Raw genomic sequence first — 16,521 nt, forward strand, 5'->3', positions numbered from 1 at the left:
CTTTGAAGAATGCTGTTGTAGAAGGATTGAGATTAAAATAGATACTAGAAAATGACATGGGATTATTTCCCACGGTTATCCGCGGGGACGGGAACGGTGATGAATTTTGTCACTGTGTAATTCTCTACTATTCAGCCTTTGTTCCTGTGACACACCTTTTCTGAGGTAGCAAACCCAATACAGGGTCTCCTTCAGTGTATCACTCTCATTCTTGTCCCCATTCATATAAATAAACCCACTGCACACAGTGATGGACATTAAAATAATGTTTTTTATTTTTTATGTTTTATTTTTATAAAAATGATTGCTTATATATATATATATGCATATATATATATATATATAGGATCAATGAGCTTTTCTTGTACTTATTATATGTTTATATTTATTTGCTTTGCACAATTGTTTGAAAATCAATACAGATTAAACAAAATGTTTTTTTGAGAGTAAAGGGCCATTACTCAGACTGGCAATGGGTCACGAGTGGAGTTCCGCAGGGGTCGGTGCTGGGACCGCTCCTGTTCAATATATTTATTAACGACCTGGAGGCGGGAACAAAATGTGAGGTCATTAAATTTGCGGATGACACCAAACTATACAGTAGGGTTAAAACCACGGAAGACTGCGGAGACCTACAAAAGGATCTGACGACACTGGAAGAGTGGGCCAAAAAGTGGCAAATGAGCTTCAACATAGGGAAATGCAAGGTCATGCATGTAGGGAAAAAAAACCCGATGTTCACTTACAAAATGGGGGGATCACTGCTAGGGGTAAGTAACCTTGAAAGAGACCTGGGAGTGATGGTAGACACAACACTGAAGGCGTTGGCACAGTGCGCCACAGCCTCAAGGAAAGCAAACAAAATGTTGGGTATCATTAAGAAGGGTATCACGACCAGGACAAAGGAAGTCATCCTGCCACTGTATCATGCAATGGTGCGCCCGCATCTGGAGTACTGTGTCTAGTACTGGTCGCCATACCTGAGGAAGGACATGGCAGTGCTTGAGGGAGTCCAGAGAAGAGCAACTAAGCTGATAAAGGGTATGGAGAACCTCTCATATACTGACAGACTGAAAAAGCTAGGGCTGTTCTCCCTGGAGAAGCGGAGACTTAGAGGAGACATGATAGAAACCTTCAAGATCCTGAAGGGCATAGAAAAGGTAGACAGGGACAGATTTTTCAAATTATGGGGAACCACAAGTACAAGGGGGCACTCGGAGAAATTGAAAGGGGACAGGTTTAGAAAACGCTAGGAAGTTCTTTTTCACCCAGAGGGTGGTAGATACATGGAACGCGCTTCCAGAGGCTGTGATAGGTAGGAGCACGTTACAGAGCTTCATAGAAGGTTTGGACAGGTTTCTAGAGGATAAAGGGATTGAGGGGTACAGATAGAAGTAGAGGTATTTTATAGGGATAGGAGTAGAGGTAGGTTAAAGAAATAGTCAGGGACCACTGCTCAGGCAATAGGCCTGATGGGCCGCCGCGGGAGCGGACCGCTGGGTGAGATGGACCTCTGGTCTGACTCAGCGGAGGCAACTTCTTATGTTCTTATGAGATTTCTTAAAAAAAATTTCTCTGTTGATTCACAGTTATTGAAAAATCTCTAAACCACTACAGCTTGCTTAATTTCTTAAACTTCAGGCCTTTGAGATGGATGATTAATCCTTCCCGTGGACTTCCTCAATTAATGGCGGATATCCTTTCTTTAGTTCGTTTCCTGCTCCTTTGGAAATCTGGAAGAAATACATTTCTGTGCTCTCACTGTCATTCATTAGCATGGACTTCTAAAAAACAAAATTGGGGATTCTCTGCCTTGACATTGGCCCAGCTCCTCACTCCACTCTTCCCCTTCTTCTTGCACAGCTACACACTCTGCAAGGGCTGGAGAAGAGGTGGAGGCTGAGACCTGTATGAGGTTTTGGAGAGAGTTGTGGAACTAAACTAAACTTAAACTTAGCTTTATATACCGGGTCATCAAATAAAGGAAGCTTGACTCGGTTAGCAGATACTAAAAAGATAAACAATCAAGAATGTCAATGGGACTAATTTCTGAAGTGTCTAGCAAATAGGAAAATTTTAAAAGATTTGTGGAAAAATTGAAAAGGACTAGGACCCCTCAAAATTAGAGGAAGTTCATTCCATAATTGAGAGAATATGAAAACCAAAGATTGGCTGAAGTTCTTAACTCCTTTAATTCCTTTTCTTGAAGGATGGGAGAGTTTGAATTGTTGGATGCCTCTTGCATAGGAGAATCTATAAACATTCCATACCAGAGGAACAAGAGGAATGAAAATACCATATAGGATTCTAAAAGTAATACATGCACATTTAAATTGAATCCTGAGATAAACCGGAAGCCAGTGAAGGCTTAAAAGCAAAGGAGTCACTTGGTCAAATTTACTTTTTCCCAAAATCAACTTCTCAGCAGTATTCTGAATGAATTGCAATCTTTGGAGGCAGATCTTTGTAATGCCAAAATAGATAGCATTACAATAGTCTAACCGGGATAATACGATAGATTGAACCAAAACAGAAAAATGTTGTTGATGGAAAAGAGTTCTTCTGACCTTTCTCAGCATTCATAGACTAAAAAAGCATTTCTTAACTAGTGAGTTTTCTTGGGCAATAGGATTATGGAATGGGAGTAGGAATTTAAGAAGAACGGGAAACAGTATGAAGGGTCTGCTGCAGATTAAGGGAACAAACTGGCAGCAAATGCAAGAACTTTACATGATCGTGTGGAATTATGGGAACACTGCCCAAGAGAGTGCATGCATGTGTATATTTCATATAAACAGAGCCTCCCTTCAAAAATCTTCCCTTTGAAAATCCACTGCTACCAATGCACCTGTTTACATACTAAATGAAGGGAAGTTTTCAGTCTGGGGAATTTACGCAACTAGCTATTAAGTTTCCTGGACTAATTCCTTTGAACACCTTCCTAATACTTCCTTCTCTCTGCATAAAACCTTTCATAAGGATTACCTTTGAAAGCTAATCTAACTAAGCTCCAGTTAGTCCAATAAAAGAGGTATCACGGATTCTTTTTGTTTTGTTTTATTTCTACATAACCAAAGGAAGTGATTTTTTTTTCTGCTTCTATTTGTAAAGTTTTTCTCACACGTAAAACTTTGAAAATATGAGATACCTCAAATACATTGTCTCTTGGCACCTCTAGTGGAGGGTAAAAATGATTTGCACAATTTCTTTGGCTCATGGTTCACTGCTGCAGAGCTGCCAAGTTACCCAGCTCCAGGAGGGAGAGCTTTTTTTGGCCAGTCTGGTGGTTGAACTTACATCCCAATTCAGTGTGCTATTTGTTGTCCCTGATATTACCAAGTGAAATCAGCACTTCATATCCCCCAGGATAGGGTTGCAGAAATTTAGGACTAGTTCAGAATCTCTCTCCCAAATGTCTCTCCCTCAGCCCCACATTACTATTCGTCACTGATCTCACATTTCCCACTAGTTTTCTCATTTCTTCCCCCATGCCCTTTATCTCCATCTCTTCGTCTCTCCAGGTCCACCATCTTTTCTCTCCCACCCATCCATTTACAACCAACACCCCTTCTCTGTCTCCCTTGTCTCCTCTATCCCTCCACATCCAGCATCTCTTCTCTTTGTTCCCTACTCCTCGGAGTTTGGCATCTTCTCCCATCCATCCCACAGCTCGTCCTACTCATTAGCGGTAGCAAACATAAACAGCAATGCACATGGCTAGGCCCACTGTAGAACATAAGCAGTAAAATCTTCTAATGCATCCCAACCCCAAAGGAAATGAACATCAGAAGAGTGAGGCGCATCAGAGGGTTCTACCACTCAGGGACTGAAGAGGTGCTGCAGTAGGCATTCCCACCTAGCACCCAATACCACTTTTGCATGATATGCCTTGACAGGGAGGAGGGGAGATGTTGGATCCAGAAGGCAGCAGGCAGTTCTGGATTGTGTGCTATTTTGTGGGGGCCTATGGCCTCTCCCATTCCAATGCTTATGCTACACATGCAATCTCCTTGCACTTGAAGGTTTCTCGGATCTCAGACTCAGCCTAGTCTAACTCAAGGTAATATAACTAATGAACAGCTGGACTTTTCCTGGGTACTTCTGTTGCTTTGATTCTCAGGCTAGGACAGAACTCAACACCTTTCCTTCATATACCCCTCTTTTAAATATGGGAGTATCCCTCTATTATCTGTGCCCTAAGATTGGGATGGATCTTAAGGGCCAGCCCTCAGAAAGCTTGAGGCAGTGGGCTACTTCTCTCTGTTTGCTACTTAGTGGCAGAAAGAGCTCTTTCCCTTCAAAACTTTACCTTTAATATCTTCTGGGGGGCTGCATGATTCCCCCCTCCTTCCTTCTTTTCAGGAAATGCAGCTAGAACACTCCCAGGTATATATTGTTATGTTGCCACATGGGCCTGTATTGCCCCTGAATGGTCAACACAAATATAATTACCATTATGCCAGTTAGTGACACTCGGGTCAGAGGTATACACTGAATATTTGGGTCTCAAGTTGATGCCACTGAAAATCTGGTTAAAGTTATCTAGATACCTTTAACTGATCACCATCCTGATGAACATTGGCTCATTTACTGGAGAGAAGGGTCAAATACAGTTCATGTTTCTTCCAAAGAGTCAATGAGAAGAGGTGTGAACAATCAGCCTTTGAATTTTTTCATAACCATCATGTACTGAGTATGTACCTCTAACACTGAACTGTGTAAAGTTCTCACCACTAGGAATGCAATTAAGAAAAGAATCAGCCAATACAATTGACTAATTTAGCACAGAAGAACTGTTAATTCTGTTTGACCAGGAACTTTTATAAATTCTTAGGTACCTTGAAATATTTGATCACTTAGCTGGTAAATATGGGATTACAGCAATGTCTGTAGATTGTTATTATTTCATTTGGCTCAGTCCCCAGCTTCTGTCTGAAGTATTTACAGTATACACATCATAACTCTACTACAGTGTGCTGCCAAATAGGAGGAGAGAAGAACATGCTGTACTGTAGAATGATACATTTTCCTAAAACCATTCATGGAATGGAAGAGTAGCCTAACGTTTAAAGGAGCAGGCTGAGAACCAGGGAAGCTTTCAATCTCATTGCCTTGCTTTGTGATCTTGGGCCAGTCTCTTAACCCTACGTTATCTTAATGTGGCAGGGTCCAGTCCAAGCTTTCCTGGAACCCTGTGCACACTCACCCAGCAGCTCACAAACAAGAGCACTTTAAAAGGTTCAACAAAACTTTTCATTCTTTTACATGACCTGAGCCTGTTTCCTCACAGGCTCAAGGATTGTAACATAAAGACTCTCCAACAGTTTTTGTGATAAGTCCTTGCTATACTTCACATACTATTCAGCAAAAAGGGGTTTTGGCTTAGTCAAACTACCAGTATCCATCTCCTCTGAACAATCTCTCTCACCATTCCACATCTTCCCAGGGCTTCTTGTTAACCGATAGCTAGGGAAGTTTCTCTATCTCTGAAACGTCTTCTCTATTGGAAGTCTCTTCCTGGAGGATCTTTCTCTCTTGGGGACTCCTCTCTCAAGGACTTCTTGTGACTCACTCTAGGCTAGGGCAAATATCCTCCTCTCTGCCCGAGTCCTGCCTTTTCGAGTCAGCAGGATTGCATTCCTTCTGTTAAGGTGACTCAGAACTGAGGTGTAGAGCTCCGTGAATTGTGGGACACGTAGTTTCCTTACTCTTGGGATAGCAACCCCTGCTGTATGGTGGCAGAATGACAGCATTAGTGAGGGAGAATCCCTTGTTCCTTCATATTCAGATACAAACATAGCTGCGCTAGTATAAAGGATAAAGGTGATGGGACTTGTATACCGCTTTGTCTTTGTGGTTTATACAATCAAAGTAGTTTACATAATTTAGAGAGCCACTGTACTTATTTTGTATTAAGTGACTTGCCCAGAATCACAAGGAGCTGCAGTGGGAACTGAACTCACAACCTCAGGGTGCTGAGGCAGTTGCCACTCTTCCTAACTTGGGACTTTCTCATGTGCTAAGCCCATTTTATATTCAATGCAAAATATTATTATTAGTGTGCCATCTGTTATTTTGCAAATTCACACCTACATCAACCAGTGAGAACCTTGATATCTGCAACATTGAACCTATTTGACATCGCTTCATTTAGGATAGTGCAATTTGAATAATATAGGGCCTTAATGTTTTTAATTGCACGACCAAAACTATGAAATAAGTTGCCTTTAATTATGAGAATGCTCACATCCTTAAACCAGTTTAAGAAACAGTTGAAGACTTATCTATTTCAAACTGCCTTTTCAGATATAGTAGTTAACCCATTCTAATTAAAATATAGGGAACAAATTCAGAATTATTATATGAAGCTTTAAAATTAGTGAAGACACCAGTATTATCTGATTGGATGTTTTATGTATGCTTTATCTATCTGAAGTACTATGTTTATAGTGATTTGAATGTTTGATTATACACCACCTGGAATGGTAGATTGTATGGTATAAAATGTTTTAATAAAATAAATACATTTTTAGCATTGCCATAAATTCAACCTTTTTCAAATATTTATTTTTCTGCCTGTTCACCATTAGTGTGTGGTCACTGAAAAAATTAATGCTTGAGCCCTTAATGTATCCTATGTAGGAGGGGTGAAGGAAGAGGGACACTACCGGTATGGAGGATGGTAGGACACCACGGGGGAAGGTAAGAGGAGAAATGGTGGAATATAAACGCTCGGTTTATATTCAAGTACCATATATACTTGAATATAAACCGAGATTTTTGGGCCAAAAAAATGGCCCAAAAATGGGGGTCTCAGTGTATATTTGGGTCAGTGCTGACCTGCCACCCCCCTCCTAAACCTGTTGTAGGCTTCTTCTGGGTCTGCCGTGAGACCTGGTGGACTGGGACGGGAGTGATCCCTTCTGTCTCCCATCTTGGCCAACTCTAATAATTTTTACCTCCCGCCTGCTCCCCGATGTACTTTTTAAGTCACTGATGGTACAGTGGTAAGCCGGGACAGCAGGGATCCCTTCCACCTCCTGTCCCAGCCGATTCTAAGAATTTCTGGTGGTCTAAGGATGAACCATAGCAGGAGCGACCTTCCTTTGCTCCTGCCCATAGAGAGCTGCTAGCTGTGAGTTGTTGCAGGACTGCCAATAAGCTAATGGCTCTGCATGGGCATGAAGGTCGCTCCTGCTGTGGTTCACCCCTGGACCACCAGAGATTCTAAAGGTATGAGGGGGAGGCGGAATCGCGGTAAAAATTCTTAGAATTGGCTAGGACAGGAAGTGGAAGGGATCCCTGCTGTCCCAGCCCACTGCTGGACCATCAGGTCTTATGGTAGGCCCGGTGGAGGCCTGCAAGGCATTGGGAAGGAGGGAGGGGGTACAGAACCTGACAGGGAGGGAGGGGGGATGGGTGCAGAGATTGGCAGGGCAGGGGAGTGAGTGAGTGAGGGGGCTGGATGCAAAGCCTGGCAGAGCAGTGTGGGAGGGTGAACAGAGTGCAGAGCCTGGCAGGGCAAGGCAAAGCACTGCACTTGAATATTAACCCCCCTGATTTATATTCAAGTCAACCTTTTTTCAGGAAAAAGGTTACCTTAGTTTATATTCACTTCGAAAACCCTGACCTGGAATCACTTCGAAAACCCTGATTGGAACCTATTCCTTAAGCTATACTGCAAATATTCTAAATCCAACTGCCTACTAGATAACCTCCCATCATGAAAACAGCCCCCCTCCCCTTCAAAGCCGAACTCTTCAACTGGGTCACCCTCTGCTTGTCAACCGGTTACTTCCGCTGGAACTTGGTCACATCCTCGTGTCACCAATTATCAAAAACCCCAAAGAACCACTCTCTTCAGCCACCAACTACAGACCCATTGCCAACATACCTCTCTTCCTCAAAATTATGGAAGGACTTGTTAATCAGGACCTCATGTCATACCTAGAGAAGTTTAACATTCTTCATGACTCCCAGTCAGGATTCCGCACTAACTACAGCATGGAAACCGTCCTAGCCTCACTAACCGACCACCTCCTCCAATTATTCTCTCTGGGAAATAGCACACTGCTACTCCAGTTTGACCTTAACAGTGCATTCGACCTTGTAGACCATGATATACTGCTTAGCTGCCTCGACTCTATTGGCATTTCGGGTCAGGTACTAACTTGGCTCACAGGCTTCCTAAAAAACCGCTCCTACCAAGTCCACATTGATGGAACCTTTTCCCATACTTGGAGCAACCCCTGTGGAGTTCCCCAAGGCTCCCCACTATCTCCTTCTCTGTTCAATATTTACATGGCATCACTGGGCCACATGTTATCGGACCAAAATCTGAAATCCTACATTTATGCAGATGACATTACTATCATCATCCCTATTACCTCACTGTCACAAGAGACAGAACGACACATCGCATCTGTACTAACCATGGTTGAACATTGGACCACACGGTTCAAACTGAAACTAAATCCAGAAAAAAACAAGTTTTTCCTTGCAAGTTCCAACCACAAATTAACGACTACCACCCTGCAATTTAACGGACTAACCTACCCAATCAATCCCACCATTAAAATTCTCGGAGTCATCCTGGACCGCTGCCTCACTTTCGAAGACCATACCAATGCCCAAGTCAAAAAATGCTTTTCCACCCTTTGGAAACTCCGTACTATCGAACATTACTTTGACTTTCCCTCCTTCAGATTGCTGGTCCAATCCCTAATCTTAAGCACCCTGGACTACTGTAATATCATATATTTGGGTTCCTACAAGAAAACCACTAAACGCCTGAGAATCATTCAGAACACTGCTGTCCGCCTCATCTATGGCCTCAAAAAGTCAGACCATATCAGCCCTTTCTACAGAAAACTTCACTGGTTACCAATAGAAGCAAGGGTCATCTTCAAATTCGCCTGCCTGCTTCAAAACCTTAACTGGCTCATTCCCTGATATACCTGTTATGACACTTCGTGTTTCCAGGCACCAACTGCACACGCAATACCTACCTGTTTGCCTACCTCTCCCCAAAGGGATGTATCTACAAAAGATTCCTTGACAGAACTCTCTCATTCCAAGCTGGCAGATGGAATGATTGCCTGACCACCCTCATTTCATATGCTCCATCCTATCTATCCTTCAGGAAATCTCTCAAATCATACCTCTTTGATAAATTTCTCTAACCCCTTCCCTCCCGGCCAAACTACCAAACTCTATCTCCCCTCCTTTTCCTGTCCCTCCTTGTAATTGAAAACTAGTTACCAATACACTTGACAATTACTCTTCGTATCTTCGCTGTATATATCTCTTCCTCTGTAAACCGCTTTGAACTGTTTGTGGTATAGCGGTATACAAAAATAAAGTTATTATTATTATTATTCAGGTTGGTTTATAGTCAAGTATATATGGTAACATTTGTCTCCTTAAAAGGAAAGCAAAAAAAGTATCTCGGTTTATATTTGGATGGGGTTATATTTGAAAATGCATGGGGCCGCTGAGAAGTTTTTAGCCCACTGAAGAAGAGAATGACGTGGAGCCATGAAACTTACCAGTTATTCCACATTTTTCTTGACACTTTTTACTTCATTTCATATAATTGAAATGAAAAGTGTCAAGAAAAGTGTGGAATAACTGGTAAGCTTCATGGGTCCACGTCATTCTCTTCTTCAATGGGCTAAAAACTTCTCAGCGGCCCCTCGTATACAGTATGTTAAGCACTATAATGTGCTTGGTGTAAATTCTTTATATAGTGCCTATAGTGTAACATCTAAGCACATGGGAAAATTTTATAAATGGTGCCTAGGTTATATGTCGCTAGGCGCCCTAATCGGCGACACCTAGTGAAGCTTAGCCAAAACTTAACTTTTCTTAATTAGTTTACCTGGCGTGGTAATTGAGCATACCATTATAAGCACATTCAGACTAAATGATTAATTAAAGTTTTGCTTGGAAGTCCATGCAGCGTCAGTGAAGCCTAAGTTGAAGCTCTTACTGTGCCCAACGATGCCTACCTGAAACGTAGACACGGTTAGGGGTGGAGGATAGCAGAGCAGTGCCAAACACAAATGAGAGAAACTCCATTCGCCCTCCCCAGCAATCAGCAAGGAGGTCAAAAGTTGTCCCTTGTTCCCCTGGCAATCGTATCCTAATGCCAGCTCCGAGCTGGCGTTAGGTTTTCAGTGGTAAAGGCAGGTTTTGGTTTGTGCGTTCTTTCTGAGCATCAGGAAGGAATAGTTAAACACCTCATTTGAATACATTTACATGCGCAGATCTTCAGTGCCCATGCTATTTTCTACACTCAGTGGCATAGTAAAGGGGTATGGAGGGCGGTCTGCCCCAGGTGCTGCCTTGGTGGGGGCACCGGCACCCGCCTTCCTCTACACCCCTGCTCCTTCCTACACCTTACGCGCACATTCACTTCCCCTCCCCCCCCCCACCGTACCTCTCGCTCATTGCCGGCGTGAGCAGTAATTTTGACTTACTGCTCGTGCCAGGGTCAGCTCTCCCTCCGACGTCAATTCTGGGGCCCGTGTCTAGGAAGTGACATCAGAGGGAGAGCGGACGTCGATGCGATCAGCATGTCGGTGATGTTGCTTGCGCTGAGAAAGTTAAAGAGGTATGGCAGGAGGGGGTGGGGAAGGAGTGGGGGCAGAGGGAAGGGTCGCACCTCTCACCCTCGCTATGCCACTGCCTACGCTGATGCCCTCTGAACATGTGCACAGCCTAATTGCCTCTAGTGCCGATATTAGGGGTTTACAATTCAGCCTGTTATTGTAGCAGCAGTCTTGTGAGGCTCCCAGCAGTCTTGGCAGCTATTTTCGCCATAAAGAGAGCATGGGCAGGAGCAAGTGGGAATTGGTCCTGCTCCAACATGCTGTTAGACAACCAGGGAAGTGTGGCAGGCATAGGGGGTTACTTGTGCATGTTCAGGGGGGAAGAAGGAGCAAATGGAATGCTATGCTACCAGCATGGGAGTATGGAGGGCCTGTGTATGCACTGACAGCGGTAGAAGTTTGCTTATTTGGGGGGCTGATGGCAGCAGCAAAACTCAAATTTAAACCAAGACCCCTCATTTTAGGGCCTTTTCTTGGCTCAAAAATCTCTGTTTATATTCAAGTACTTAGTATAAGGGCCCCCTAGACCAGCGGTCTCAAACTTGCGGCCCTCCAGGTGCTATTTTGCTGCCCGCGATCTGGATGCGATGATCGAGTGCTACCTTGCTGCAGTAGGTTGTTCCGTTCAAAGCCGTGGCCACTCCTCGCGTGATCCGCGCCTGCGTTGGAAGCCTCATGCAAAATTGTCATTTCTTTAATATGACATTAACTATTTTTTTCTGCGGCCCTCCGAGTGCCTACAAATCTAAAATGTGGTCCTGCAAAGGGTCTGAGTTTGAGACCACTGCCCTCGACTGTAAGCCTTCTAGGGGAAGGAAAATACCTACCGTACCTGAATGTAACTCACCCTGAGACTACAGAAAAAAAGAAAAAAAAAGACATAATCCAAAAATCCATTACACAAAGGAGAATTTCAAGAGACACAGCTCCTACGGGTAGCCACATTGAAATCAAATTGTACTTCATAACCTGCAATTGGCATTTACTCTAGCAAACCACTTTGGAATTGTATCCCTATGCAGTGGGCTAAAACTGTCATGCTGTGAAGAGATTACATGAAATGTTTTTGCATTTCTCTTGATATATATTTAACTTCATTGCAGCGAGATATACTGAGGCGATATTTATATACTCACAGGCTCCTCAGGAAAAAATGATCAAAAGCTCAAAAACAGTGCAGTCCATAACCCGAACATAAAAAAACAACAACACATATTTTGCTTAAATTGACAAGACTATAGCATACTGCTGCATCTCAAATGCAATGATTATGGAAAGCGCTAGAAAGAATCAAAGCATAAGAAGAAGTGTAATGATGCATACATACCAGCTGTATCCACCACCTAATTCACCTACAAAGAAGACGTGACTCCCATCACTCCAAGGTTGATGGAGCTTGCAACGGTAGCATCCTCAGCATTCTAAGGCTTAGAAGACCTGATACAGAAAAAGAACTGGGAATATCCTGCAAGGGAGTGCTGAGCTACAAGGCTGACCCTATTGGGGAGAACTTTGGTTTTGAACACCTAGGCCCCGATTCTGTAAACTGCGCCTAACTTTAGGCGTCCGATTTAAGTGGATAATGAGTGATTTAAGAGTCTTAACAAGAGTTAATTTGGACTTAGACGGAGTTAGACAGAGTTAGGATAGCATAGCATAGCATAGCCAATGCAATGTGTTCCTATTATGAAGGGAAAAAACCAAACGCCTCTGTGCCTAGTCACTGATAAAGTCTGTTCGATGTACTAGCTATACATGGACCCCTGTTGTGGCTCGGCAGTCAAAGTGCCTGCTCTGTAGATCCCAGGCTGGAGCCAGTTCAAACCGCAGCTCTGCCTATGCCATGCAATGTTGGCTTATAATGTAGGGAAAAAACCCAAACACTACAGGAGAGGTTCTTGAAGTGAGGTAAAATGAACAACTCAAACAGTGTGCAATCCTCACTCAGCAGGATAAACCATTCAGAACAGACCAACTTGTGACATTCTTCAATTTTCTTTATTCAAAAACTTTTCTTTTTTCTTATCATTCTTGCTCCAATGCTCAAATGCCCGACGGGACCCGTTTCGCCAAACTGGCTTTATCAAGGGTTCCAGCAAGGAGCACTTAATTTGGCTTCCTCTTACAGCCGAGGCAGGAGCAATGTCTCGGCTGCAAGAGGAAGCCAAATTAAGTGCTCCTTGCTGGAACCCTTGATAAAGCCAGTTTGGCGAAACGGGTCCCGTCGGGCATTTGAGCATTGGAGCAAGAATGATAAGAAAAAAGAAAAGTTTTTGAATAAAGAAAATTGAAGAACGTCACAAGTTGGTCTGTTCTGTTTTGAATGGTTTATCCTGCTGAGTGAGGATTGCACACTGTTTAAAAAACCCAAACACCTCTGCACCTAATCAATGATAAAATCTGTTGGATGTGCTAGCTCAGCAATCACAGTGCCTATTCTGTAGTCCCCAGAGTCCCAAGCTGCAGCAAGTTCAAACCCCAGCTCCACCTATGCAATGTTTTCTTATTATGAAGAAAAAAACCCCAAACGCCTCTGAGCCTAGTCAATGATAAAGTCTGTTGGATTTTCCTATGCCTAAATTTAAAACCCCTAGGGAGATTTTTAATGATTTTCTAATTTCTACATTGCAAATATCAGAAGTGAACCTTATCCATTTACAGACGATTTACTTCCTGAAGAGAGCTTTAAAAGAAATGAATGTAACTACAGATCAAGAAATCTCAGCGATCTTGGAATCATCAGATATTGAGTTATCAGGATGGGCTACACTAATAGTTTCCTTGGTCTTCCATCAGATTAGGCGTGCTTTTCGCTTCCGCAATGATAGTGTTTGAATATGGATTTTTTTTCTTCTTTCTCCCTCCTAATAGATTTAATTAGCCACCATATCAATAGAGCACATCAATATAAACATATTGCATGGAAAACATAGTACTTTTCTGCCCAAACAGTAATATGATTTATTCATTACACCACCTTTGGCTTTCCTGCTTATAAAGAACCTCCCTTTTTCTCAACAAACAGTGCTGCAATCAGCTCTTTCTTGAGAGCAAAGAAAACATGAAAAACATATTATTGCACACATTACTTCATTTCTCTGTGCTTAAAAAGAGAAAACCCAGATACAGACCTTAACATGCATTTTCCCTCATTGCAAAATGGAGCTCTTCAGCTTCACAAAGCTGACCTCATTGTGAGATCATCAAGCTGCACCTTCAAGGTAGTATGCCGCAATTAAAAGATGCACTGGGTGTTAAACTCACACCCTCTATATGAGCAACACAGGGCTTTAACCCATAGAGCTGCATCAGTTTCTACTCAGATGGATCTCACTGCCCTTTCATATCATAGTTGAATGACCTGCCTAAGTATCATCCGATTAGCTATCATATCACAATCACCACAAAGAAAGCATTTCTGGCTCACCAGATTAATGCGCCTTGTCCATCTTCTCAAGCACCATGGTTCAAATCCCACCTTTGCTCATTTTAACAGCTTCCTAATAGCTGTCATAAGAGGGACTAGATCAGGGTTCTCAAAGTCCCTCCTTAAGGGCCGCAATCCAGTTGGGTTTTCAAGATTTCCCCAATGAATATGTATGAGATCTATGTGCATGCATTGCTTTCAATGCATATTCATTGGGGAAATCCTGAAAACTCAACTGGATTGCAGCCCTCAAGGAGGGACTTTGGTCTTGATGGTGGACTTTGTCGTTTTTATCAGCACATTTTCCTTTCCAGGCAAACTTATTTTCTCCTTCTCTTAGCTAGGAAATCCTAAGCTGTCATGGGAGGAAACTTCTCCTCTGACAAAAAGATGCTGTTTGTGGCTCACCAGATTAATGTGCCTTGTCCATCTTCTGAAGCTCCCTGATTCAAATCCCACCCTCCCCTTCATTCATTTTAACAGCATCCTAACAGTTCTCATAAGTGGTGGACTTTTCTGTTTTTCATCAGCATTCTGCAGTTTGCAGACACAGGTGCATCAGATACATTCAGCTTCTCTCTGCTACAAGCCATTGTGGTGGGAATGGATTTCCTTCTATGCAATATCCACACAGGGCAACAGGTATAACAGTTTACTTAAAACTTCAGAGGGCTTGGACAGGTATTGAAGGAAGGTACATGTTTTTGAGATGTATCCTAGAGACATTCCTGTTGGTATATTCAGCTTGGCTGTTTGTGGTTTCATGCTTGAGGGGTGTATGTTGGGGTGGGGGAAGGGGGTTAGGATGAGAGAGAACAGGCTGCTTTAGACATCTGAGAATTGCTGCAGATCATTTTAAAGATCAACTCAAATATGTTTAAGCAAAGGAATGGCTAAAGAGTTTGAATGTTTTCTGGTAGAAATATGAATATCAAATATTTGCTAACCACACTCAAGACTTGAACCCCTGATATATGGAAGATAAAAGCAATGCCTTAAGGCATAGAGTTATAGAGGGAACTTCATTTAGAATGTGTTAACAAAGCCTCTACGGACTAAGCAGATGACAAATGGCTTCTAGTAAAAGCTTTGAGAAGTGAAGGAATTGATTAAAAATCAGTGCAGCTGTGTTTGCCCAAACCACACCTAAAGCACGCCCAATCAGATTTGAAAGTTTTCTGGTGGGAAGTCCAAATGGTGCCTATGACGTCAGACGCTACTTAGGCATGCTTAGTATAAGAAGATCTATCAGAGCCATGTTTTCTTTTTTAGGACTCCTATTCTGTGTTAATGTTTATTTCTGAGACTTTACTTTGCTTGATTATCTTTTAACCTTTTCATTCCTATATCTGCCACAACTCTCCATTTCATAGGACCATTAGCAGCTATAGTAATTTTCAATTTTGATGTTTGTCTAACCTTTTTCATCTTTCCAGGAACAAATCTAGATGATAATGATTTATTGCTAGCTACTTAGGTGTCTTTATTAGATAAAAGCTCAGGCAGAACTGATTTCTTCTTTTGGACTCCAATTCTGTGTTATTGCTTATGGTGATTCTCCATTAACTTTTTGTCCCCCTGATATAGAAACATAGAAACATAGAAAGACGACGGCAGAAAAGGGCCACAGCTCATCAAGTCTGCCCACTCTATTGGCCCACCCCATTGAGTTCTAGTGACCTAGTTCTTTAACTTGACCCTCGTAGGGATCCCACGTGGATGTCCCATTTATTCTTAAAATCGAGCACGCTGGTGGCCTTGATCACCTGCACCGGAAGTTTGTTCCAGTGATCTACCACCCTTTCCGTGAAGAAATACTTCCTCGTGTCACCACTAAATTTCCCCCCTCTGAGTTTGAGGGGGTGCCCCCTTGTGACCGAGGGTCCCTTGGGAAAGAATATATCGTTTTCCATCTCGACGCGACCAGTGACGTACTTAAATGTCTCAATCATGTCACCCCGTTCTCTGCGCTCCTCCAGGGTATAGAGCTGCAGTTTGCCCAGTCTTTCTTCGTATGAGAGACCCTTGAGTCCGGCGACCATCCTAGTGGCCATCCGCTGGACCGATTCAGCTCGAAGCACATCTTTCCGGTAATGTGGCCTCCAGAATTGCACACAGTATTCCAGATGAGGTCTCACCATGGTTCTGTAGAGTGGCATTATGACTTCAGGTTTGCGGCTGACGAAGCTTCGATTGATACATCCCATCATTTGCCTTGCCTTAGATGAGGCCTTCTCTACTTGTTTAGCAGCTTTCATGTCTGCACTGATAATTACCCCCAAGTCCCATTCCTCTGAAGTACTAGCTAGCGTTTCTCCATTCAAGGAGTATGTTCTGCATGGATTTCCGCTGCCGAGATGCATGACCTTACATTTATTAGCGTTGAAGCCCAGCTGCCATGTCGAGGACCAGTTTTCCAACGTGATCAGATCCTGCGTCATACTGTCCTTGAGGTTGTTTTCACTTACTATGTTACACAGT

This window comes from Geotrypetes seraphini, chromosome 2 (assembly GCF_902459505.1).
Source record: "Geotrypetes seraphini chromosome 2, aGeoSer1.1, whole genome shotgun sequence".
Lineage (NCBI taxonomy): Eukaryota > Metazoa > Chordata > Amphibia > Gymnophiona > Dermophiidae > Geotrypetes > Geotrypetes seraphini.